The 26,141-nt window shown below is 39.4% G+C and overlaps 1 pseudogene across 1 annotated transcript; it reads right to left on the bottom strand.

The window, feature by feature from the left end:
* Positions 1-662: 662 nt before the first annotated feature.
* LOC149044349 (uncharacterized) lies at positions 663-24,162 on the bottom strand (annotated as a pseudogene). The gene is made up of 13 exons (XR_016187472.1): positions 23,712-24,162; positions 11,769-17,484; positions 11,536-11,692; positions 8,950-11,398; positions 7,753-7,915; positions 7,072-7,350; positions 6,150-6,538; positions 5,342-5,629; positions 4,775-5,092; positions 3,889-4,119; positions 3,173-3,494; positions 2,477-2,605; positions 663-2,010 (listed from the first exon to the last, which is right to left on the bottom strand). The product of XR_016187472.1 is annotated as an uncharacterized LOC149044349 (transcript).
* Positions 24,163-26,141: the final 1,979 nt, after the last annotated feature.

Genomic DNA, 26,141 nt, shown 5'->3' on the forward strand with positions numbered 1-26,141 from the left:
TAAAGTCAATATTTTAAATATCTTTCCTTTGTTTAAACATGGGGGAAAGGTTTGTTTGCATAAAAGAAGACAGGGAATAAGCCAAGAAATATAACGACAATGCAATTGGAACTTGAACAAAGGGATGTGCATGACACTTGTTGGGCCCATTCTGATTAAGCTATCTTTCTTTATCAACTGTTTTCTTTAAAAGCATCCCAATAACTTTATCATCGTAGAAATTAATGGTCCCTGAAGGCTAGAGAATGGTCTAGTTGGGCCTGGGAAGCTAACAGCATTTACCAAGAGCGCAGAAACAGGACAAACATTAAAAGAGCAGATAACGCGCATGAAAGAACTTTGCAAGCGCATGGAGAAAGAAAGAATGGAAGCGGAAAATAAACTCGTGTATTCTCCTGTACTAGTTCCCCTGTATTTGAAAGTTAAAAAGGTATAAATAATCGGCAATAGAAACAGGTTTTTATCGCATTCCTACAATTTTAAGGAAGTAAGGGAGTGGAGCGCTTATTTGACATTTTGGCTCAGGGAGTGGGCGTTCATTTGGAGGATGGCTAATTCGAGCCTAGACGGAAATACGGTATTTCAGGAAATAAAACTGAGCACAAAAACACCATTTCTCTTCATGGATGACGCCAGGTTGACAATGACTTTTGTAGTGACAATAATGTATTTATTCTACAAAAAGGCAATTAAAGAGCAAGCTTATATCTCCATTACCACTAAAATATCTTTTGAAATTTGTATAAGCTCATTTATGCTTCAAAAACTATATAATAAATGAAACTGATGCTAGTAAACAATATCAACCCAGTGTAAACGAAAAGCATGATCTCAAACAGTATCTGTGGATTGTACTTGTACTCTATGAATTACTGAGTGGAAATTTACCACCAGAAGTCTGAAACCCCTTAACCTAGAATACCAGATTACAATAGGTGCGTTTGCGGAGTTTTTGAGAGCTCTTTAGTTTCCTAGCTTGCTATCGTAGCTAACCTCGAACTTGCAACTCGGAGGAGGTTATTAAAGTACAGTAGTACTCCGCTAACTCGACTCAGTTAACTTGAACCCCTTAGTAACTTGAACATATGCGATTTCCTTTAAACCATTCTTTCAGTCATGGACTATTAGCTAACTGGAACCCCCGTTAGTTCGAACCTTTTTTGTTCCCCTCGGAACATCAAGGTGGCATGGTTCTACCTTAATTTTAAATCTATAGGTTTCCCAAGCCCAACATCTGTTTTTGGTGAGAAGTGTTCAATTTTATACCAAAATTCTAGAACTAACGATTCAAATTTGAGAAAGAAACGTCTCGTAAATTTTCTACAATACTGTGATGTTCTATGTACGCCTTAAGGACCTACATTATTTAAGCGAAATGAGAGTGAATCGGCCATACTGTTGCAAGAGGCGTGCTTTGATTAAAGTTATATTCAGAGTCAATCCTATTGTTTTGTTGGACCCCAAACAGCAAAGATACTGAATATTAAATCCCAAAAGGTTTGCTCTCTTGTGCTAGACGCAGTAAATATACTATGTAGTGAGACGCAATCAATTCCAAGTTAGCTAACATGGTAAACTCTGGAAGAGATTACTTTACATGAAATGATTTGATTAACTTTCCATCAAATGTTGTTTTAAACCTAAGTTTTCAAGAGGAAGCAGGACATAAAATACCGAAGGCCATTTCACCCCTCTACAAAATTTTAAGATGTGGTAATACTTGATTTGTCAAACTACCCAAAACATAAAATTACGTGCTTTTCTAATGAATATCAATATGACTACTGTTTTAAACGGTTAACAATTTTACAGCAAATACAGCTTCTACTATGTCATAAAATGCTTTCAAATCAGAATAAACACAAAATTCCAAGTTGTAAACTCGGTGACTGGTCACGACAGAGGCAATGTGTCCCAGGTTACCACTCTCATAACCTTGAACTCTTCGCTTGCGCCAGGCATACTTCAAGGCATTAGAGACCAACCTTCCAGGCTGTACCATGCGAAGTTCTGAAAAGAATAATTCCAGGTAACTATAACGATAATGAGTTAAAGGAAATGGTAAAGATACATCAAGTGGCGAATAATATTTTTGTCCTATAAAAGGTACATTAGATGTGTAGGCAATGTTGTTTTGAACGTGCAGATGCATACTACAGTTGAAACAATAACTGCAAGGATAAACGTCAGAAGTATTAAAATGTGGGTCTTCTTAGCACACAGCTTAGCTGGCGAGAGGATCGAACTAAGGTAACTTATCTTCCAACTAGGCTTTTATTATGATACATAAATAGAAATACAGAAAGAAAAAATGGATCAATATCAGTATCTGGGCAACTGCCCACCTACCCCTCCCCTAACCCAACATTAACCTTAACTTGTTGTCAATTGACTGTTGTTGAGTTAGGGGAGGGGTAGGTGGGCAGTTGCCCAGATACTGATAATGATCTGAAAAAATTATGAACAGTTAAGTTACCTCTCAGGTCTATGTTCTTTTTTACTTTCTTGGTCTCATTTGCTTCTCCTTCGTCAGAAGTTGATCTCAATTCAAGTTTACAAACATCTTCATGAAAAAATAGTTCACCGTAATGCGGCATTTTGTTTCCTAAATCGAAATAAAGTTATGGGGCATTACGTTCAAACAAAAATACTTTTATCTTCTTTGGGACACCAGCAGGGCTAGGGACCAGAGGCTAGATTTAAGTATAAGTGTATCATGTTTACAGCGTTTAGTGAAAGTAAGAAAAATATAATCATTGGCTGTCTCGGTTGAAATGCGCGTAAAATGTGTGTTAGCACTCAAAATATTTGCAAAGAGTACCTCTAGATTGAAAGTTGTAAGACAACTCAAAACAGTCACCAAAGGCAAAAACAAAAACAAAAATTAAAATATAATGAACCTAAAAAATTTGGATTGACACCTATTGACGACCTCATACGCTGGAAACTGCAACAAACATTTGAATTTGGTGCACTTTGCAACTGATTGGTTGAGAGTGTGATTCAAATTTTCTACTTTTAGAGAACTCACAGATGATAGTGAAACAAAAGGGTTGGACTAAAAAATTCCCTTATGGAAGAGGTTTTTCTCCTCTATAAAAGTCCTGTATCCCAATAAAATAAAAGTCAATTAGCTTCTTCTTAATTTTCGTTGCTAAAGAAAACAAATTACCTCTCTTTGAATGAAGGAACACGTTTACGCCTCTAGAAAGTTTTCCTACAGCACGTCTTTGAATAAACATTCTCGGCGGAGTGGGGAATTCTGGGAATAACATGCGGAAGGTAAATGCAAGGGCTGTTGCTAGGATACCGCCTGTTACTTTGGCTTGAGGTAGCTCACTTAAGGAGTAATGATCACCAGGACAAACAAGGTGGGTTGTGCCTCCATCAACCAAGTCTCCCCAAATGTCCTCGACACGGTGTGATATGGCACTTATGGGTGAAGAGGAACTTTTCTGGCATTTAAGGAATGTGAGAGGACCTCGATAACGAACCTAATAAAGATAAAGTGGTAAAAAATACATTTTGCGTTGAGAATGTTCCCTTTTGAGTGATGATTTTCAATAGCTTCCCACATGTCCTCATGTAAAATATTCCATTGAGAGTCGGGAATTTGCTCACCGGAGCGATAATGTTTTTCCTTCAGTACAGTCGGGTGTGTCAGTCAAAATCTAGATCAAAGCCTAATTGCGTCATTCGTATGTAAGTGGGAAAAAGCAGGCAATTCATCTCTTTAAACAATTCTTAGGGCAGAGTAAGGAAATATTATCGATTATAGACCTTAAACTAGAGCTCCTAAATACAAGGTGCCGGTTTATAGGTTCATAAAACTGCAAATGTAAGTTTCATTTCCGAAGAATGATATCATTAAGTGAAAATGCTATTTACCTCAGCAGGCTGCCATTCGTGGTGTGTTCGATTGGCAATAGTTTGATTTGTGAAAAGGGCCTCTCTGAGGGTTCTTAGATTGTAGGAAGTAAGCCCCTTTGTAATGCTTCTGTTCTGCAGTTCATCAATTATCCAGTCTTGAGTGTGTGCCTCCCTCAGTTGTCTGTATTCGCTAACGTCCATCTTAAGGGAAACTAGGGCCAGCTTCTCTAGGTAGCTTTCAAACTGGAGCTAAACAGAGGTAAAAAACATTTAATGAACTACAAGAGAAAACATTGGACAGTGTGAATAACAATGTGAAGCCACTTAAGGGCTCTAAATCACTAGGAAAGCGTGGATATTGGTTCGTTATTGACGATTCTTTAAAAGTCGTCAGAAACTTGTCTTTCGTTTAAAACCCTTTAAGGTTCATAAACCAATCATCCCTTGGTCCCTGCTTGACTGTTCAATTTTAATTGGCTATTAAAATGGCCACCTAAGAAATCTCTAGACTGTATAACGGACTCATGTTCTACTTCAGCCAGTCTGCTTCCCTCTCTGAGTACAAATTAACGCTTTTTTTTATGTCTAAAATGATTTGAGTTTGAAGGTCTACTGTATTAATACTCAGGTTCGAAAGTAATATTTTTAGTTTTTTCAAGACGTAAAATCCTGATTCCTTAAATAAACAGCGCTTCAACTCTAAGACCATAGACGAGATTATCCAAAGGGATCACCCGTACATACACTCGCTTGATGAGGCATTTGTGTTACATTACATTCATAAACTTCAAAGACAGCCACCCCAAAATGATAAGCATTTCATCTCAAAGCTTTGTCTATCAAATTGGTTGTTAGCGGGGTGTACACTTTTAACAATAACTGAAAATTTTGCATTTTGTCAAACCTGAACTTGTTGAGATAACATCAAATCAACTCTTTGGGGAGTAAACAGCCTAGAGGCTACAGTCTATGAACGTGATGACCAAGGGATTGTGTCAATCATAGCAACAAACTCCACACTCTGATTCTGTTCTATCAACAGGGAAGCCATTTCGTACGCCAGAAGTCCTCCATATGAATATCCGCCTAAAAAGTATGGTCCGTGGCGTTGCTCCTTCATGATCAATTGCACATAATGTGTGGCAAGCTCTCGTACACTTCCCCAGTCTTCACTGATGACTGTGGGGTCGGTAAAGCCCAGGGCATAGAAGGATATCAAATCCTGATAAGGAAAAATGAAAGATACGGCCATACGTTGAAAGACTTTTACAAATGATAGCTCGGACCCGCTCTCTTTGGATAAAAACTACTTGGAGGTCAAGACAGCCTGTAGAACATATCAGCTAGAGTCTATTCCGTTATAAATCACTTTGGCAAATCAGGAAAATGGTAATAGTCCTATAGATATGTATGTGGACTTACTAACACTGACTTTAGCGATAAATAACATGATTGAATTGTCAGGGATTACCTGTCCTTGAAATCCAGTGGATATAGGCACCAAACTTAACACATAGCGGTGTGAGGGATGGACACAGAAGAATTTTATTGCTGAGCCCTCAGGAGAGTACAGGGGTAGGACTTGCACTTCAGGCTCTGATGAGATGGTTGTGGGAGATGATTGTTCTGATGATTGAGTGTCTGTGGGTCCATTTTCTTGAGTCTCACTATTGAGGCTGGCTGCTTTTCCAAGAAGCTTGGCATTAACTTCCCTGGCCAATTTTGATACAGTGGTATCAGGCTGCATAAAGTATAGAATCTGAAAAATAAAAGAAGAAGGTTGAAACCTATAGGATTTATTTTTTAACATCTCAGTCAGTACTCATACATTTCCATCTTAATGAAGAAATGCGTAATGTGGCCTCCAGGTTACAATTTATTAAAAGTATTTTAAAACTGTTCACTTTTTTTGACTACCAATAACATGTTGAAAAATGATCACGCAAAACATTTATGAGCCGAGACTTCAACCATAATTTTTCCAAATACTCTTTGTAACTGACTTGAATGATCATAATAGCGCCAAATAATAAGCTCGGCATCTATTGGTTTGTTTGATTTTGTAGATGGTGGGGCGATTTTGATTCACTTGAATCATAATGGAAAGCTATTGAGTTCAAATACAAGTGGAACACAATTACCTTATTATAGAATTAAAAACATTTTAAAATGGTTTTAAGGGTTAGACCGCTCTTTATTCAATGAGAGTTTTATATCTTACCATCAAAAGAAAAATATCTCAATTAAATAATGTTTAATTCATTACGTAACGAACTTACCTCAAAAGTAGCCTGTAAATTGGACTCAAGTAACATTTTAAGGGTCAGAGCTCCAGTTGAGTCAATACCCTGGCTGTACAAGCTTTTGTTTAGATCCATTTCTGAAGAAAACGAATGTCCTGACAAGTCTGACATGACCATGCAAATATACTCCAAGACAAGTTTGCCTTTTGCTTCTGGATTCCCTTCCATCTGAATCCTTTGCAGCAAAGAATCGGTTGTGTTTGTCTGGCCATCAGAAATGCTCATTCCTCCAGTGATCAGTGAAAATCGGAGACTCTTTCGAATTCCAGTGTTACTTTTCATGAATCGAAACCAGTCAACACCAAATAGGGAGATTTGAGAACGACTCGGCTCCTGGGCTAAAACTTTGGCCATGAATTTGACGCCTGAAAAGTAATTACAAAATGGCCTGTGAAACGTTATTGTGATGAACAGCTTGACTGTGCACAAGTATCATGAATATGCAACCTGAATCCCGGAATACAAAGGAAGCAGAGAAGGTTTTGTTTTAGAAAACTTCAAGTTGGCGAAATATATATTGACTGATTCAGCGGACATTGCCGTCTCATATTCAGGAACACCATTTACCACCAACTGATTTCTGTTGTTTGTGAAACTTCTGATTCATGGAGTAAACACTTTGCAATCAGCTAAACCATCCATTCAAAAAAAAAATTAATAGAGAAACTGTTCTGTACAAAATAAAAACAAATCAATCGTAGCTTTTCAGTGACTGTGTCAAAGATAACTTCTGCGCTGATGCTTTCGGCTCAATAGACTTTTCAAAGATAATGGAACTATTTCATGTGCACTCATTGCAGTTATTTTTGTTGCCTCTTTGAACTATTTAACATTCAGATAGAAGTATTTAGTAAGTATTGACCTTAAAATTTTAGTATCTTTGTGAACTATACTTTACCATCTTTAGCGTTTATGAAGCCCAGTCCTGTTGCTGCCATGTGTTTAGCCAACGCCATATTACGTGCTAACACACCGGCCCCTCCTATAGGTCCCCAGTTTATCGAAAGACCGGGTAGACCAAGCACCTGCCTCCGGTAATGGGCGAGAGAATCTTGGAAAGCATTGCAGCCTGAATATGAGGATGATCCTATGTTTCCAACGACTGATGCCATAGAAGAGAACATAACGAAGAAATCCAGATCCATTTCCAAGCTCAGTTGATGTAGTAAAAAGGAACCTAAAATATATCTCACAGTCATTATTTCGGCTAAATTTAAAGCGAAGACGCAAATTTGTGAAGCTCAGGTGTTGTGTGTGCTCCAGATCAATATACGATATAGTTTGGTCAATTTCGAGATGTTCAAGCACTTTTCAGTTTTAAAGTAGAGTTAGTTGTAAAATATTTTGGCCAAAGTTTTGTCAATTCAATCTAACTGACATTATTGTAATCTATATAAAAAGTATACACTCCCGCAATCAAAGCCTTCTTATTATATGTTAAGGAAAATAAAACTTCATATGAATGGGTACAACGTTGGGAGCATTACTCAGTTTTACAGTTTTGTAAACGTTCTCCAATATTTTGAGAACAATAAAAATTAAGATTTCAAACTTCCTGACACTAGATTATTACAGTAACCTTGAATTTTAGGTCCCATGACGTTTTTGAAGCCTTCAAATGTCCAATCTTTAATTAAGGCATCGTTAAGAACCATAGCAGATTGCACTATTCCTGCTACACTTGGAAGAGATTCAAGCTGCACTTTCAACGACCTCATGGGCTCTTGTTTTGAGATGTCAATCTAAAAGAAGCAAGGATAATATAATTTTTAATTCATAAACCTCTCACTGTGCTTCAAATCCGAAACAGTTTTTCAGAAATCCTTCAGAAGCAACCTGGCTTCACCTACTCGGGAAATTTCAATCTTGTCAGCTTGTCATTCTTTCAGCATGAAAAGTGTCTTCGTAGCACGCCTTGTACCAGATGAGCAATTCTGTTTATTTAAGGAGGCTCCATAGGGTTTTTTCTCAATGTTGGCACGAGTTTGTTTTGTTGTTTTCGCTTTTCTAGGTCACTAAAAGCCATCAAAAGGGCAATGAGCAAGGTTCGGACTATCTTTTTCTGTAATCAATATTAGCAAAGAGACTTTCGTTATTAAGCTAAGGCTCCACGAAGGGAGGCACTCGCCGGTGATAATTTGGCTTTGCCCCTGTTCCTTTTCAATTTGTATTGGTGAAATCTCTCAAAATTTTCACTATTAGTAAAATTTGTACTGCCGATTATTTAAAAGCTGAAAAAATAGGGGTTGCAGAGGCAGTTTCCTCGCTATTTGCCATTTTGTGTTCTCTTCGCCTATCTAAAATTTGGTCTTGTGAAATTTTTTTATTTGTTAGAGGGTCCAGTAAATCTTAGGAAATTCCACCGAGGGAAACGCGATAAATCTCTTTCGAAAGATCCTTATTTTCTATGTCGCAAAATATTACGTAACGGAATAGAACTTCACCACGATCTCTATATGAGCATGTGTAAACTTTCGAATTTGTCGCGATCTGTCGCCTTTTGGCAACCTTTCCCACGGTGTTCTCTATTCGGTTGACCTCTTTTTCAGGCGTAGAAGGCCTATGAATATTACGTGTGCAGTCGCTGGAAACCCGAGACTCCATAACATAAAAGCTGTATTGTGTTAAACTGTTTTCAACACACCTTTCCAGATAACAATCGTGCGATCGTATTGAGCCGCCATGTTTATTTTATATAGCTCGCGCTTTGTTCCCGCCTAGATCTCGCGGTCAAAAAGACCTTCGGGGCTTCCTTAAAGGTGATGCATTAAATTACCTGGAAAATATGGAACTGCACGCCTGTCTTCCTTTCGATATCTCTTAGTTTTTGGTTTTCTGCATCTGAGGGCTTGGAATGACCAATAAGCCCAATAGACTTGGCCCCGTTTCCAGCCATCCAACAGGCCACTTCAAATCCAAATCCTCTGATCCCTCCTGCTACCAGATACGTTCTGTTTTCTTTGAGGCCACACTCATCCAGACCACGTGGAAGAACGGGAATCTTTTGCAGAGTAGAACCTGCTTCAGACGGTGCAAATGAGTAAATGTGAAAGGAAATACCTGGGGATGATGTTGTTAAACGTTTCGAAGATGATTCGTTGAGCCTGGTTTCGTTTGCAGCTTCAACTGCTGTTGGTACTTCTGTGGATATCAAGTTGATTTCCAGAAGCTTTTCAAGAAGTCCTCCATCTTTTAGGACTGTTAGACTTTCTGAGCTAAGCTTTTGGTAAGTCTGTGGTGATCGAAGGATGTCTGAAATGTTCTCTCTTTCATACACAACGTTTTTATTTGCAGGAAGTACGACATCACCACTGAATTCAGGGCACAAAATGACAACTTTTCCCCGCGTTTGAGAGCCCGACTACTTTTCTGAAGAGTGTTTGGAGGAGGTGGGTGGAAAAAGATAATTGCATCGAGAGGGTTATTGAAATGATCTTCAAAACTGGTGAATCTCTGATGTACCACACTCTCTGCTCCCAACTCTAGGAGAGCGGATTTAGTTGATGATTGGCAAGTGTCAGATATGGTGCAGAATACTCTGTGACCCAATGTCTTTGCAAGGGCAACTGATGCAGGTCCAGGGCTAAGTTGAGCTTGATGTATCAGTAACGTCTTACTTTCTTCCGTTGTTGCCACCCGTTGTAAGGCATAAAAGGCTATAGCTAGAGAAGCAGGGATGCATGTCGCTTGTTCTTGAGTTAGACAGGCAGGCTTAGAGAACACATTGTTTGCTTGAATGGGAAGAGAACGAGAAACACGTCCAGAGGTCATAACACCACACACCACATCGCCAATCTGCAACTTTGCAATTTCAGTTCCCTTCGGTAGAGCAACCACCTTTCCAACAGTAAAGACACAAGCATTTGGTTTGGCTGCATCCACTATAGACTCAGAGGGTGTCCAGAAATGAAACAGTTCCATTGTGATCTCAGAGAGTAGTGGTTTAGAAACACTGTTTTGGCGCAGGCAGATCTTCTGTGAGGCAGGGATATTCGACAGGTAAAGAGAGGACTCCTTTTTTCTGAAATTTTTGTCGCTTGTAGGTTGCTCTGAGGAAATTTTTGATCTCACAAGGCGATTTATGAAACGTTTTCCATCTCGGAAGGCCACCTCATCCTCCTCACCATCACCTAGGATCTCAGAAAGCAAACAATCCACCTCATCTAGGTCATTCTTGTCACCAAGATCAATTGTTGTGATCTTCAAATCAGGTTCTTCGAGCTTCGCTGTTCGTCTTAGACCCCAGACTGTTGACGCCCACGGAATGAAATTACTCTGTGGCGATCTGATGGAGGTATCTAACCGTTGCGTACTTTCAGTAACCAGCAGCAGTTGACAGTTAAGCCACCCTTTGTTAACGAGCTGCTGGATCAAAAATACTGAGCTGCTGAAGGCAAGGTTTTGCACTCGTTCGATAACATCGAAGTTGCTCGGTATTAGAGTGGTTTCTACTGGCCACATATTAACCACTTTAAAGCTGAATGAATCGTTTGGGGGTGTGTCAAGGAAGGCCGTGCTGATTGCCTCTACTGCTTTAGCGTCAAAACAAAAACTCTTTGGTGGATCAACGGTAATTACTTTTACCTTCGAGTCGTGAAGTTTTGTGATTAAGGCGTTTGAGAACAAAGAGCTGTCCCTTAGTAGGATACAAGTCAAATCTGGCGTCATTCGTTTGTGTTCTTGCACATCCGCTTCCTCCCACAGCATGTCATATGCAAGATCCTCATCGGAAGTAAACTGCCGTGGTAATTGCCTCATTTCCACGACTCGAAACCCGCTCATGGTCAGTAAAACTTTGCCTGATGGACTCATTAACGTGATGTTGTACCTTCCAATATAACTGAGATCTTCAGAGACGTGACAATACAGCTGATTGGTGGATGGAACGTCACTTAAAGTGATGCTCTTCAGTCCGAATGGAAGTGGAGCAACGGCTAAATCATCAATCTGTCGGTTCACACGTGAAAGCAAGCAGGATTGAAGACAGGCGTCTAAAATGGAAGGGTGTACGATAAAATCTTTACTTTCTGCCTGAACCAGGGGTGAATCACCAATATCAACCAGAGCAAGTCCATTATTGTCGCAGTACCAGGTTTTTTCGATTAACGAGAAAGATTTTCCGAAGTCAAAGCCATACTTCTGGGTTAACTGTTTCAATCGTTCAATGGGCACTTCTGTCATACTTCTGATCAAATCATTTAAGGCTGGGCCAACTTCATCGCAGCCTGCCGGAAAAAAATAAGGAAATATCTTTGTAAGTGTTAAATTATTAAATAATTGTGGCTTTCAAAACAACTTTTATAAAATTTAGAGGTATACAAATAAACAGAGAACAGGGGCAGGTATTACAATGTTACAATACCTTTTCCCTCACAGCTTTCTTTACTGTGCAAGAGATCTACAGAGATATTTCCACTGCTTAAACTGATTTCAGACTGATTTTCCTGCAAACAAGTGATGTGAAACTGGGCCTCGTCAATTCTTTCGGACTTTACCAGGCGTAGTCGTAAGGATCTAACCTAAATTAAAAAGGATTATAAACAGTCAGAAATTCAACTGTAGCTTCACTGTATTTTTTATTTAGCATCTGCTCACCTTTGTTTCTGGCAAGGTAAGAATACTCAAAAACTTTACATCTTTTAGTTCAATGCCAGAGCCATAATTGAACGTTTCCTTTGCCATTGCGAATGCCATCTCCAGGTAAGCAGCTCCGGGCAGCACTGTACCTCCCTCAAGAAGAACATGGTCCTTAAGACTCTGAAATTTCTGTAGGTCAATCTCCGTCTCCCAGCAGTATACACCTGAAAATGGGTCTGTCTTTTTTACCTCTGAAAGAAACGGATGCGGTTTCTTCTTTATGGTTTCCTCAGAACCAAGACGGTGCACTACAGTTTCCAATGGGCCATCCCTGAACCAAAAGCTGTTTTCCAGCCATGGGGAATTTGGGGGCCGAACAAATCTAGCTGACTGGTTCCTCTGCATCTGAGTCCAATCTACTGGAAATCCTGCCGCGTACAATATGCATATTGTGTTCTGAAGAAAGCATCTGTGTTGATCCTTGATGGGTACCCTCTTACGCGGAAGAGTTGCCACGACAATGGGCCTTTCTTTAACTGTGAGATTTTCTTGAAGAGCAATCTGTTTGACATAGTGGGCTAGAATTGGTTGGGCACTGATCTCAACAATTTGTCTGTAGCCATCTCTTAAAAGCTGTTTCATCGCTGGATAGAATTGGACTGGACATCAAATGTTTCGCCACCAATAATCATTGTTTAAGTGCTGACTCGAAATCACTTCTCCCTCAACAGTAGAGTACATTGGAACTTTCGACAGTTTAAGGTTCAGATGCATGGCTTCAACAGCTCCTTGAAAAGGTTTCTTGATGGGTTCCATATGCAGGCTGTGAAATGCATGATTTGTTCCAAGAACACGCCAGAAAGTATCCTTTGCGTGGGTCGATAGATGTTCTCCCAGTGCTTTAATCGATTGTGATTTACCAGATACTGTGACACTATTAGCATCATTAATTGCTGCTATGTCGAGAGAGGGGCTTAATTTAAGGGTAAGTAGTAATTCTTCGGCCTTGACCTCGGACATGCCTAAAGCAGCCATACTTCCATTGTTGGCACATCTATCTTGAAGAGTTGAGCGAGCCAGTGCTAGCTTAACAGCTTCCTTGACAGTTATGATTCCAGCAACGCAAGCAGCTGCAAACTCTCCTAAACTGTGACCAATAACAGCTGACGGATGAATTTTCCAGGATTTCAGCAGCTGCGCAGTTGCGTACTGGATAGCAAAGGTGGCCAGCTGAGCGATACAGTTTTCCGCTATTCTGGAAACGTCTTCAGGGGCCATCAACTCATCTATAAGTGACCATGTCACTCCCAAGTCTCTCAGAAAGTTGCTAACTGTCAAGACAGCTTCTTTGAAAACAGCTTCATATTCCATTAACTGTCTTCCCATGGCATACCATTGCGATCCCTGGCCTCCAAACATGAAAACAAGTTTTCTGTCACTTGAGGTCACTTGGGCATAGGAAGCAAACTTATCCCAACCCACCGAGTCATTGGCGAAGGCCTCCAGTGACTTTGCTGCTTCGGAAATGGATCCGAAGGCAATTGCCAAGCGATGCGGGTTCTGAGTTCGGCGTTCATTTAAAGAGTAGCATAAGTTTTCAACAAAGTGCTCATCCATTTCTCCAGCGTTGGCCTTAATCCACTCAGAGTAAAGGTGTGACATCTCCTTGAGAGCATCTTTGGAGCGCGCTGTGATCGTGAGAATTCTATTACGACGTGTCAAGTTTTCAACTTTTAGGTTTGGCGTTGATGTAACCTCGCGGAGTATAACATGAACATTTGACCCACCAAATCCAAATGAGTTTACAGCTGCTATTCGCGACTTTCCATTCTCTTTGCTCCAAGGCTCAAGAGTTTGTTGCAAAACTAGCCCCTTCTCTTCTAGCTTTAGTTTGGGATTCAAAACTTGAACGTTGACAGTTGGTACAAACGTCTTCTTTTTTATCATCAGAGCAGCCTTAGTTAGCCCAGCAAGTCCAGAAGTGCTTTCTGTGTGATTGATATTGGATTTTACTGAACCGATTCTTAACTTCTGTACGGATTGTGTGGCTCTACTAGTGTAGGTCTCCGCTATCGAGGTGACCTCCACTAAGTCACCGACTGCAGTACCAGTCCCATGTGCCTCAAGGTAATCCACGTCTTCTGCAGTCACTCCTGATTGTTCCAGCACCCACCTTGATAGTTGAACTTGCATCTCGGTACTTGGAGCGGTCATTGGCACAGCATTTTGTCCATCACTGTTCATTCCACATGCAATAATTTCGCAATACGGATCGTCTTTGTCACACAAAGCATCTCTTGTCATTTTTAAAACTACCGCTGCAAAGCCTTCTCCTCGTCCATTACCGTCCCCAGTAGCATCAAAGCTTTTACTACGCCCATCGGGCGCGAGTAGTCCAGCCATACCTGTTATCATCTGCATATGATGACAAAGAATGAGATTAGGTGCACAAACGATGGCTACGTCGCAATCATCATTGTGCAGGTTATCACAGGCTATCTTTAGAGCAGTAAGCGACGAAGAGCACGCTGTGTCCACAACAAGACTTGGACCCGTTAGGTTAAGGCAAAATGACACTCTGTTAGCCAGAATACTGGCGGTTGTTCCTGTCGCGGAAAACTGATCAATATTGCCACTATTTGATTGTTCTCTTAAAAGACTACCGTAGTCAAGGTTCATAGCACCAACAAAAACACCTGTTCTACACCTCTGTAGGTCTTCAAGTCGCATTCCTGCATCTTCGATTGCCTCATACACCACTTGTAGGATAATTCTTTGTTGAGGATCCATTCCACGAGCCTCTTGGCTGGAGATACCAAAGAATCTGTTGTCAAAACTTCGAATTTCTTCCAAGAAAGAACCGTTGATAGTACGTAGGCGTTTTTTAACAAAACGGTTGGGATTGTAATGCTCGACGAATCTTCTATACTGCTCTGTTCTATTCTCGGGAACTGCACTGATTGAACTTTTTCCTTGCTTTAGAAGAATCCAAAATTGGTCTACACTGCCAGCACCGGGTAATTTACAACTGATGCCAACAATAGAAATTCCTGGACGTCTAGACAAGAACTTCCCTATGTTGCCACCTCGTGTTTCCTCTAGGGGCAAGTCTTGAAGTTCCTGGCTATTTGGTTCCTCTTCTTCGTCACTACTGAAATGAAAACTGTGCACAAATTCCTCATATGATATGATGACTGCTGGGAGTATTATGAGAGCGTGGATCAAGCCCAAAATTAAGACCATAGGGTGGGTCAGATGGAAAATGTCTGCCAAGTTTGGAAGAATAAACCCTAATGAGACAGAGGCGGCCATGGATATTAACGTACCAATCAGCACTGGCAATCCAACAGAACGCAGGGCGTCAATCATGCGCTCCCGTATTTCTTGCTTACCTGAGAACAAGAACGAATGGCCCACTTCAAAACTGAAGTTTAAGGATATGATGATCGGTGCAAAAAGAGACGGAAAGGCAATTTGATTCACGTAACTTCCCATTGCTCTCAAAATAGCTGCTGCTTCCATTACAAAGAGGTCGAATGTCAAAGCCAAAAAGATACTGATACCGCAATGAACGGTAGCAAGAAAAGAAATTGTAAATACTACCACTGTACCAGCAACGAACAAAATTATAACTGATTCTTTTTCGAACTTAGAGAGATCATCAAGGTCGAAAAATTCCTCAGAGACCGGGGTGGCTTTTAGGGGAAACTTTTCAAGTAAGTCGCCTCTCAGTTTCTTAAGGAATTCTTTATCCTCTTGAAATCTGTTGTCGAGTGACATCCTTAGATGGATTCGAGACGCTGAAATTTTGACACCAGAAGTTGAAACTTCCAAAACGAGATCTTGACGAAATGGCAAACTGTGAGAATCATTAAGGAAATGCTTCAAACACTGGTAGAATTTTGAGTGCGAACAGCTCATGTTTTCATTTTGTATCCACTTTCGTAAGACTGCCATCCAACAGAGTGGCTTTCCTTCACCATAGGTGGCCTCTTCCAATTTCGCACAAACTGATATTATATGATTTTGCACAGTTTCAAATGAATAGTCAATGTCCTCGGAGAAAACGATGCTTATATCAGTTTCATCATGGAAGAAAATCTTTCGTGCCCCACTGAACTGTTTGAAGTTGTTATTCTGATAGCGGGACTCTATGGTACGAACTCTTTCTCCGGGTAAGAATATGGGCAAAACACACAGAGCGATGGTTATGAAAAGTAGTACAAGCGAGACAATCTTGCCGCCATGTGATGTTATGTTCTCTAGCAATCCCTTGAGAATTCGTTGCAGTTTTGTTTCATGGCGTTGTAGGCGTCCTTGAGGGACACTTTCAACTTCATTAATGAGACATTTCATTTTGCACTGCGGAAGAGGAAGGGTGTTGGATGTCTTTGACGCCATTTCAAAGTGCATCTGCAAAATGATTGTTATTATAAAAGTAAAAGCAGAAATGATTACATAAAAGATAAGTATTGTCACGAAAAAATTGCGAATCCCCCCGAAAGAAGATTTGATTGCAATTCCAGAAAGAAGCGTTCCACAAAGGGCTGTCATCGTAGCTAGGACCCCTGTTCTAGCTACACAATTACTGACGCGATGTTGAAGTGATGACACCTTTTTCTGCCTTTCCCACTCCACTAGGAAAAGTACGACGTCAGAGGTTGCTTTCCCTAACAACAAGAAGGGAATACATAGGGTAGTTGAGGATAAGGGAGTGATTGTCATGGAGACAGAACCAACAGAACTTGATATTGGTAAAATAATCGAAGACAACATGAGGAACGCTGTTGATGGACAAGTGGCGTTAGTAAGAAAAAAGTATATGACGAGGAATACAAGGACAGACAGTGCGAACACTGAAATAAAAAGAGGCTTCATCTCCGGTTTAAAGACATCTTGCAAGGCATCCATTGATGCTCTTTCAGTCTTGTAGGAAAGTTTTGCACATTTCAGGCGCGGACCCATCGAAGAGAGGAGACTGTCAAAGGAGGATTCGAAACTCGAAATTTCTTCCTCGTCTTCTTTACTACTTGACTTTTTCATGAAGTAAATAGCACGAAGAGCGTCGGCATGAGCTGTCAGTGGATCTCTATTTCGCTCTATTTGAAAATTAGCCAACATTTGCCCGTGAAAAGATTTGAATGTTTGACCAGAAGAGAGAAGAATTGTAGGGTTGGTCAATTCACGCATCAGAATGGTTGAAAGGTTGTTTAAATGTTGGAAGTAAGTTCCGGCCAGTTCAAGAGGACTGCTGACCATGCATCTGTACCCAGCATTTTTTTGTAGAATGCTTGGAAACTGTTGCCTGAAACATAGTTTGGTGTAGCCGCTAATATTTATTATGGCTTTGTGCACCATAAGGGCGTCTCGCAAGCATTCCTCGCTCAAAATATTTTTTTTGTGTTTAGGAGTCATAATAACTTGTTCTTGACGCGCTTCAAGCGTTGGAAAGAATCGGGCAGCAACATGCAAGTCTTGCCTGGATTGGCTGTCACTGGTAGTGAAAGACTCAACGTTAGGCTGCTCGATACGAAGGCGAATAAATCCGAACCAGCTACCCATAGCAAAAAGGAAGAAGAACAGAAGAAAAACCACTGATCTCCGAGAAATAAAGATCCCAAATTTTTCGAAGGCTCTTTGGTACCAAACACCAATGGGTAGAGATTTGTTCTTGCGCCCCATGCTGATAGCCCCACGCCCAAGTTTCTTACGTTTCGGGCGAAGCCGGCTAGACCTACACGAGAGAACGTCAACAATCAGTTTTAGTAAATTTATGGTTCATGAAATTAAAGGCATAACGTTGAGCAAATCATAATTTGTGAAGTGTACACACTAAAAGACTGATTCGCTCATAAGGTCACTCGTAAAGTTAGGTAGTCAAATGAAAAGAAACGTCACCAATTAGTGTGTACAACGCCAAGACGATTGACACTTAATTGTGGTTTACTACTTCTACTATATACTACTACAACAACTTGTGGATGTAATGAGTTCAAGAAAATTACATGAAAGCTCCATTACTTTATAGTATTGTTTTTTCTATGTTTAATCATCAAGTTTTTTCTTTCCTTTCTATCAACTACTTTACATGAACATGTAGCAAACAGTAGTCTGTATTTCCCTAGAGTATTATATTTCACTGGTATTTTTCTAATGGCATCAACGAGTGAAGCCATTCCATTTATGTTATAAGTGTATTGAATAGGGGTTGTGTGTCTTTCATTATAAAGCAGGGGGAAATCCATATATTTTGATCTTTTTGTGGGTTTAAAGGGACAACTGATGCTATACGAAGATATCAAAAACCCTGTGCATTCATTATTATGTATTATTTCATTCTCAAGAATTGACTTGCTTTGAAGTGAATCAGTTAATAGTCCTTCACTCTCAAACAAATTATCCAAATTTTCTTCAGTTTCACAAACATCTACAGTTCTTGGAAGATTAGCTGGTGATTGTTGGTTGTGTTCTAAACTTGATTTACGACGCATCTTTTTGCCTTTGTCAACAATTGTAGGTAAGGATGAGTTGTAATTTCAGTAGTTAATGATTTCATTATAGAGTAGCAAAGAGGGTATAGAGCTACAGCACAACTTAGATTAAAGTTTATGGTTTCATTCAGACTGTTTTGAGAAACCATCCTATTTTGAATATTCTCAATTTTTACTCCTCTCACTTCAAATATATCATTGTTATGTATACTCTGAAAATAATGCCCTAAACTATCAAGAGACAGTACTTCGAGAAGAACACATGTACCTTGAGGCTGCCTTCTACCATACAAACTTCTAACATGAAAATCAAATATTTTGAACCAAATATCACTATTACAGTGATACACCCTACTGTTAATAGGAAATTGGTGTAGCTATCAAATATGAGCGACTCAAAGGCTCTTGGTAAAGATATGCAGAACTGATATCCCTCTATAGCAATTTCTTGGTGAACAGTACCAGAATAGCTTTCACTATATTCCAGTTGATAATCAGTATCAAACACATTTAATGGTGTTGGTAATTCTGACTGCATTAAATATGCCTGTCTGGCTAATCATGAAATACAGAGTTGAATAAAGCTGTACTTGAATAAAGCTGTACTTGAATAAAGCTGACTTCCAATATTCGTTATTTATATAAGATCATTTGCAGAGCTGATCCCTTGTGTGTCATTTTAAATCAAAGAACACAAACTCATTGCAACACATTGTTGCCCTGCATTCTGTCAAAAAACTAACTCGTTACCTTGACTATAGGAAGCTACTATCGTTTTGTTAGGGTCAACATATGTTGGAGGGCCAGGATTTTTTTCCGACTAAATTTATAGTTGCAATAATTTGCTACATGAGTATCATTCTTGCAAGAACACATATGCATTGACGAATTCTTTCACGACAGTTAAACTTAAATGTCTTTTTATTTTATAGTTTTTTAGCGTTAACATAACAGTATAACATAGATGACATGGGGATACATGGGAGAATACGTGCATAGACAAATTTTTCTAACCTTTCTGCTCTTGTTCCGTAACCTTTTCAAACTTCGTATTGGTATTCTGCTTGGTTCACGATCACGTCTACATACACGATAAGATTTGCGTCTATGCTTCTCTCGATTATCATTAGATAGCTCAGTTGATATGGCATGTTTCTCGATGAAAGGTTCACTCATAAAGAGGTATCTCATAAGGTTCACGGACCGACCCCTTCCAAAAAAAGGCTCGACTTCTTTTAGTGTGGGTCTACCGCGAAGGATGTGAGTATACTTTGTATGCGTTTTGAGCGTCTTATACACATTGTCTCTGCTAATTTTGCGCCGCCACAGTTCTCCTTCGTCCGCCATTACACCATCCTGTGTGCTCATTGGTCAAAACTTCGTGCATGCGTCAGGCTCAAAAGGTTGCGAATGCGTGATGAGGACTTGACTGCGGTTTGCGACCGAACGAAAAAAAAAACCAAGCCGGAATTTCAACTCGGTCGTTTCCCTTGGAAAGCCCGAGTAAAAAAAGAAATAATCGATTTATTCACTGTTTTGTTTAAATGTGCTCTCAGAGGTCTCTTTATTGAAACATTTATCATGGAAAAAGTAACGTGCTGGTATCACACAGACCACAACCCAAACAGTGGAGTACTTCCTACAGATAAATATTGTGTCACTGCTTTCGATAAATCAGGATTGAACAACAATACAACACATACGAAGCATGCTTGCATGTGTAAAGACTTTGAATTTCGCAGCTGATGTTTTGAAATCCAAGCATAACGATGCGTGATGAAGCAAAGGCATGAAATCTTCAGTCAAATAATCAACACCCTTTCAGCCGCGCTGGAGGTGCAACAAAAGGAACTTGATATTCACACCCTCTTGTGAGAGATTGATTTCAAGTCAACCTTGATTTCAAGGTTGTTTTTATGACTGCCTTAAAAATCAAGGTTGATTTCAAAATGCGCCAGTAAGCCTATTTTCCAACTACTAACCGCAAAACAGGACGTCTTTAGTTGAAGGCATTATGCGATGTCATGTCGTTGACATAGTATTGACATACTTAAGAGATTTTAGTCGATAAAGGTGCGGCTCGTTTCCGTTTCAGAGGCCTAGTAAGTGTTTTGAGGCAACTGGGACAATTACAAGTAATTGTAAAGGCGCCCTTTTTTTAGAGTTTAAAATCGACTACTGTAATCACTCATAAATTTCACTCTCAAATGAAAAGGAGTTTTGAAGTCGGAGGCTCAAGATCTACTATTGCAAGAACATGCGAAAGTTACGATTTGCTATCGGACAAGGATTCTCGTGAAACAAAGTAATATCACCTGGTCAGCTCCTAATCTAACAATGATGCAGTTACTCAGATTAAAGAGGGGTGTTGCTGGTTTTACGGTTTAGCATGTAAAGTATACTTGGGTTCCTCCCACTCGTTCACTACAGAATACTGCAAGTCAGTGCAAATATAGCACTTACTTTTCCGATATATTCCAAATGAAGATAGAAACTGTAATTTAATTTAACTGTCAATGCAGAAACTTCTCAGAAAATGCACGGAGTGTGTCCTTACAGAGTGATTGGCTTTATAAGCTTTAACCATTCTCAAGGTTTCAATTTTCTGCTCTCTCTGTCCAAATCGCCTTAGTCAATCAAATGTACAGAAGTGTACCTGGGTTTGGTTTCTCGGCTTGTTCAGCCCGATAGGTTCCTCCCACTCGTTCATTACTTATTGCGAGTCAGTGCAAATATAGCACTTACTTTTCTGATATATTCCAAATGATGGCACAAACTGGAAATATAACACTGTCAATGCGGAAGCTTCCTATAAAATGCGCGGGATTTGTCTTAAGGTGGTGATAAGCAATATGAGTTTTTTAACATTCTTGGCGTCTCGATTTTCTGCCACCTCCATAAATCGCCTTTTCCAGTCAACTGTGCGCGAAAAAAAAGAAAGAGACTACTGGATTTAAAAAAAAGATCAAACATGGTCAGGGAACTGATCTGATCACTGTGGCTTGATGTCGGACATAGATTTCAACTTCCACAGTACCAAAAACAGATAGCTTATCACGTCATAAGGATGCATTAACTCAGATTAATAAAAAGTGATAAAATGTTTTCTTTTTATATCTGACGTTCCTATTTCCTGACTGTTGTCCTGTGAAAAAAACCGATCTTAGATAGAAATGTGAAAGGTAAAATGCGACTGTAAAGTTGATAACTTTTTCTCCTCCAGACTGTAGGTCAGTGCCAGCAAAATTACTTACTTTATCAATATATTCCACACATGTCGGAGGAAACTGCACGTGTACCTGATAGAACAGCAATGCTAATATGAACTGTCAATGCAGAAACTGGTTTGAACAGGCACGGACTTTGTACTCACGAAAAAAAAGTATTAAAAATTTTAACCACTCTTGAACTTGACCACATATATGCCTCAAGAACCTTCTTCGAGGTCCCTTATAACCCAGTTTAAGTGCTACAGGCACACGTTGCATGATAACCTTTTTTTTTGCCTACTTATCATCATCGCAATAAATAGATAGATAGATAGATAGATAGATAGGTTCTACACAAAACAAAAGATAATGCAAGTATTACAATAAACAAATTGAAGTAAACTTTTCAACCAACCCTTAGTAAACATGCAATGGTCATTCACAAAAAAGTATCAAACTAAACTATGGCAGGTGTTTGTCGTCGGTTTGTCTCTACGGCGTTTTAATGACAGGTGAACCATTTCATACACACATCCCTCCTAAAACTGGATACATTTCCAAACACGTGAAAACCAGATTTGCAGTTAGTTGCGTCACCTTCATTGGGCGTGACCACTTCATCAAGGAAGGGGCTTTTTCAATTGCCATCAAATAATGGGTGAGGCGACATATTGTCAACCGAAATCATTTTTACGAGTTAGTATCGATAAAGTCATAAACCATGCGAGGAAATATGCCTAGGACCTCAGTCAACAATATGGAAAACTTATTCATCTTGTTAAAGAATGGTGTAGAGAAGCATACAGAAAAATATTAAGGGGAAGTTCAAATCAAATTTTATGGCAGCGTGCCCCAGAAAGGGTGTACTTAGTTTCTATTGTGAGGGTCTTAAAGAAGACTCTATCTCTCAACGCACGCTTAAAGCGCATACCAATAGAGGAAATCTTAACCAAATCCTTTAATGAGCCCTCTACTACATTCATCATTTCACTATCTTCGCAAACTTTCCTTTCAACTTTGTGAATTATGTTAGTCGTGTGAATGTTTGTCCATTATAGACCATATTCAGCGATTAATACTGCTTACATCTAGATTCTCTTTTCATTGTTTTTGAAGGTAAGAGAAGGTACAAAAAGTTACGACAGCTCTTGGTGCATTTGAGACCTCCATTGACAAAATACACAACAAAATTCCAGGACTATACGCCCTCGCCTTTGTACTTCGTCTGCTCATTGAATTGACGACAGAAAATGAATAAAGCAACTCAATGTATTTTTCATTCATGGATTCTTGACGACTGGTTCATCTTCATCGTTTTCATTTAGTCTGTAGCATTTCAACTATTTGTTTCCACTGCGTTGAAGCCTTAGGCTAAAATGCAAATCAGACTCCTATGCTAGAGACATCCAGAAAGTTTCTGGCTGTCGATTCAATGACTGCTGCAGCCAAATGAATAGATTTCTCAATATTCCAGTTTTTGCTCCTAAGTGAGTAATCTCTTGCTACAAAATCAAATGGAGTGTTGAAGTCGGAGGCTCAAGATCTACTATTGTAAGGACATGCGAAGGTTCGGCTCAGTTTGCACTCGAAAGGCGAGATCAAGACAATTCAAACTTAAAATTAGTTATTCTGATCTTACCTTACTTCGACAAACTAACGTCCACCGTAAGCTTAAATATGTCTATTCGGCAGAAAAGAAAGATTCCCTGCGAAATATTTTTGTGTGAAATGCTTATTTTTCCCAGCTTAAACAATTCATAATGTGTCTTAGAGAACATAATTCGCTCTGCCTTAACATCAAATGTTCTCAATCTTCGTAGGTAACTTCAATGGAAGCATTGACATAAGATTTGGATGTAAAAGAAAGATATTCCCCATTTCCACACCCCCAACTGCTCTGTTGGTTGGCGCTCGAAAAAGGTGGGTAGATACTCTGTTTCCCAAAGTCTGCTGGGTGACACTCTACATAGTAGTCAAATTGATTGTCGACGCAAAAATGCCCAGTAGTTTCATTTTGCTGGCGGAAGTAACATAAAAAGATAAAGCGCGAAAAAATGGCTGTTTTGACTAACGATCAAACGGTGTAGAGGAATAAGGTACCCATTGGCAGTCCACATTAGAAAGAAACATGTGGGTAGAATTCTACAAATATTGATATGTATATAGTAAGTTCCACTGTGAACTTAGTTAGGGAACTAACTATTTATCCCTGGTGCTTCCCTGCAGCAGTAAGGATGGCTAAAGCAGCTAAATACACTTACTTGCTTACTGGCTTGTTTAGTTCAACAGCTGCCTCCATCTCGGCCATTACAGACTACGAGGCGGGGCGAAGGAAGACCTGTCTATTTTCTGGTATGTTCTGATATAGTCCAAAGGAAGATAAAAACTGCAACTGAACGTGATGGAACATCAATGATACTATATACTGTCAATGCGAAAACTGGTTTGAACAGGCACGAACTTTGTACTCTAGAAAAAAATTAGTATTCTTCGCTTCAAGAGCCTTTATCTAGGTCCCACATGCTACAAGCGTGATGGAACGTGATGGAACGTCAATGTATTCATAAAGAAGCCCCGAGGTATCTAGAAGAATTTTTTAAGATTAAAATCTGCAATAATAATTTAAGAGGGTCGGGGACACTTTTAACGTTACCCAATTTCAATCTAGAATGGCGCCATAAGTCATTCTCATTTTTAGCAGCAAAACTTCAGAATTCGTTACCTATGTATGTTAGAAACGCTAAGGATATTTCTTCTTTTAAATGTCTTTCAAAGAAGCAAGTTTGTAGAAAGATTTAAGAATGGTAACTTCAAAGTTATTTCTTTTCTTTTCAACGTTTTTCGTTTCACGCACGTTTTTATCTCTCCTAGTTGTAGCGTGGGTAAATAAAGTATCGTATTATATTGTATTGTATTGCTAATACATACTGTCAATGCAGAAACTGGTTTGAACAGGCACGAACTTTGTACTGAGCAAAAAATTAGTATTATTCGCTTCTTCTAGGTCCCTCATAAGCCAATTTAAGTGCTACAAGCACTTAAATTGGGTTAAATTTTCCAAGCTCAAACAATCCATGTGTCTTAGAGAACATTTATAATTCGCTGTGCCTTAATACCAAATGTTATCAATCTTCGTTGGTAACTTCAATGGAAGCATTGACATATGATTTGGATGTAAAAAAATATATATTCTCCATTTCTACACCTCCAACTGCTCTGTTGGTTGACGCTCGAAGAGGGTGGGTAGATACTCTGCTTCCTAAAGTCTGCTGGGTGACACTTTATATAGTGGTCAAATCGATACTAGACGCAAAAGTGACAAGTAGTTTCATTTCGCTGGCAGAGGTAGCATCAAAAAGATAAAGCGCGAAAAAATGGCTTATTTGACTAACGATCAGGAAAAAAATTGTATTCTTTGCTTCAAGAGCCTTATTCTGGGTCCCTCAAAACCCAATTTAAGTGCTACAAGCTCAAGTTTATTGCGCGTGACTTGTTTCATCAAGGAGGAGGTCTTCTCAATTGCCATCAAATAGTAGGTGAGGCCACCCACTGTTAAGGAAGTTATATCCATCTTGTTATTGAATTGTTTATAGAAGCATACACTAAAATAAAGAAAAAAAAATCAAAATTTCACTACTTCGTAGCCAAGCGACGGTCTACATCAGATAATATGAGGAGGTTCTCAAAAAGGACACTACAATCGTACACTCAGAGCTATATCCTCTTGCAAACGCACGTAGCAAAGGCATACTAAAATTGGTGAACCGCCTGTTTTTTGTTTATCTTTGTCTTCTTCTAGGTCCCACATATCCTAATTTAAGAGCTAGAAGTGTGATGGAACATGATAGAATATCAATGCTAATATAAACTGTCACTGCTGAAACTGGTTTGAACAGGCACGAACTTTGAACTTGAAGAAAAAATTAGTTTTCCTCCCTTCAGGAGCATTCTTCTAAGTCCCTCATGACCCAATTTAGGTGCTACAAGCACACGTTGCATGATTTCTCTTTTTTGGCCTACTCATCATCATCGCAGTAGATAGATAGATAGATAGATAACTTTATTTAACAAAGACAAAACGTTCAACCGTTTGCAGGTTTTACACACAATAAAAGATAAACAAGTGCGATGGAACATGGTGGAATATCAATGCTAATATATACTATCACTGCGAAAACTGGTTTGAACAGGCACGAACTTTGAACTTGGGAAAGCATTAGTTTTCTTCGCTTCAAGAGCCTTCTTCTAAGTCCCTCATGACCCAATTTAGGTGCTACAAGCACACGTTGCATGATTTCTCTTTTTTGGCCTACTTATCATCATCGCAATAGATAGATAGATAGATAACTTTATTTAACAAAGACAAAACGTTCAACCGTTTGCAGGTTTTACACACAATAAAAGATAATCAAATAATACATTATAATGTTATTTAAAGAAATCTCTACTTCAACTTTTCAACCAACCCTTAAATATGTCTATTCGGCAGCAAAGAACGATTCCCTGCCAAAGATTTCGGTGTGAAATGCTTATTTTTCCCAGCTTAAACAATCCATAATGTCATGACTGTCGTAGAGAACATTATTCGCTTTGCTTTACTACCAAATGTTCTCAATCTTCGTGGGTAACTTCAGTGGAAGCCTTGACATAAGATTTGGATGTAAAAAAAGATATTCTCCATTTCCACACCC

This window comes from Pocillopora damicornis, chromosome 6 (genome assembly GCF_964200805.1).
Source record: "Pocillopora damicornis chromosome 6, jaPocDami1.2, whole genome shotgun sequence".
NCBI lineage: Eukaryota > Metazoa > Cnidaria > Anthozoa > Scleractinia > Pocilloporidae > Pocillopora > Pocillopora damicornis.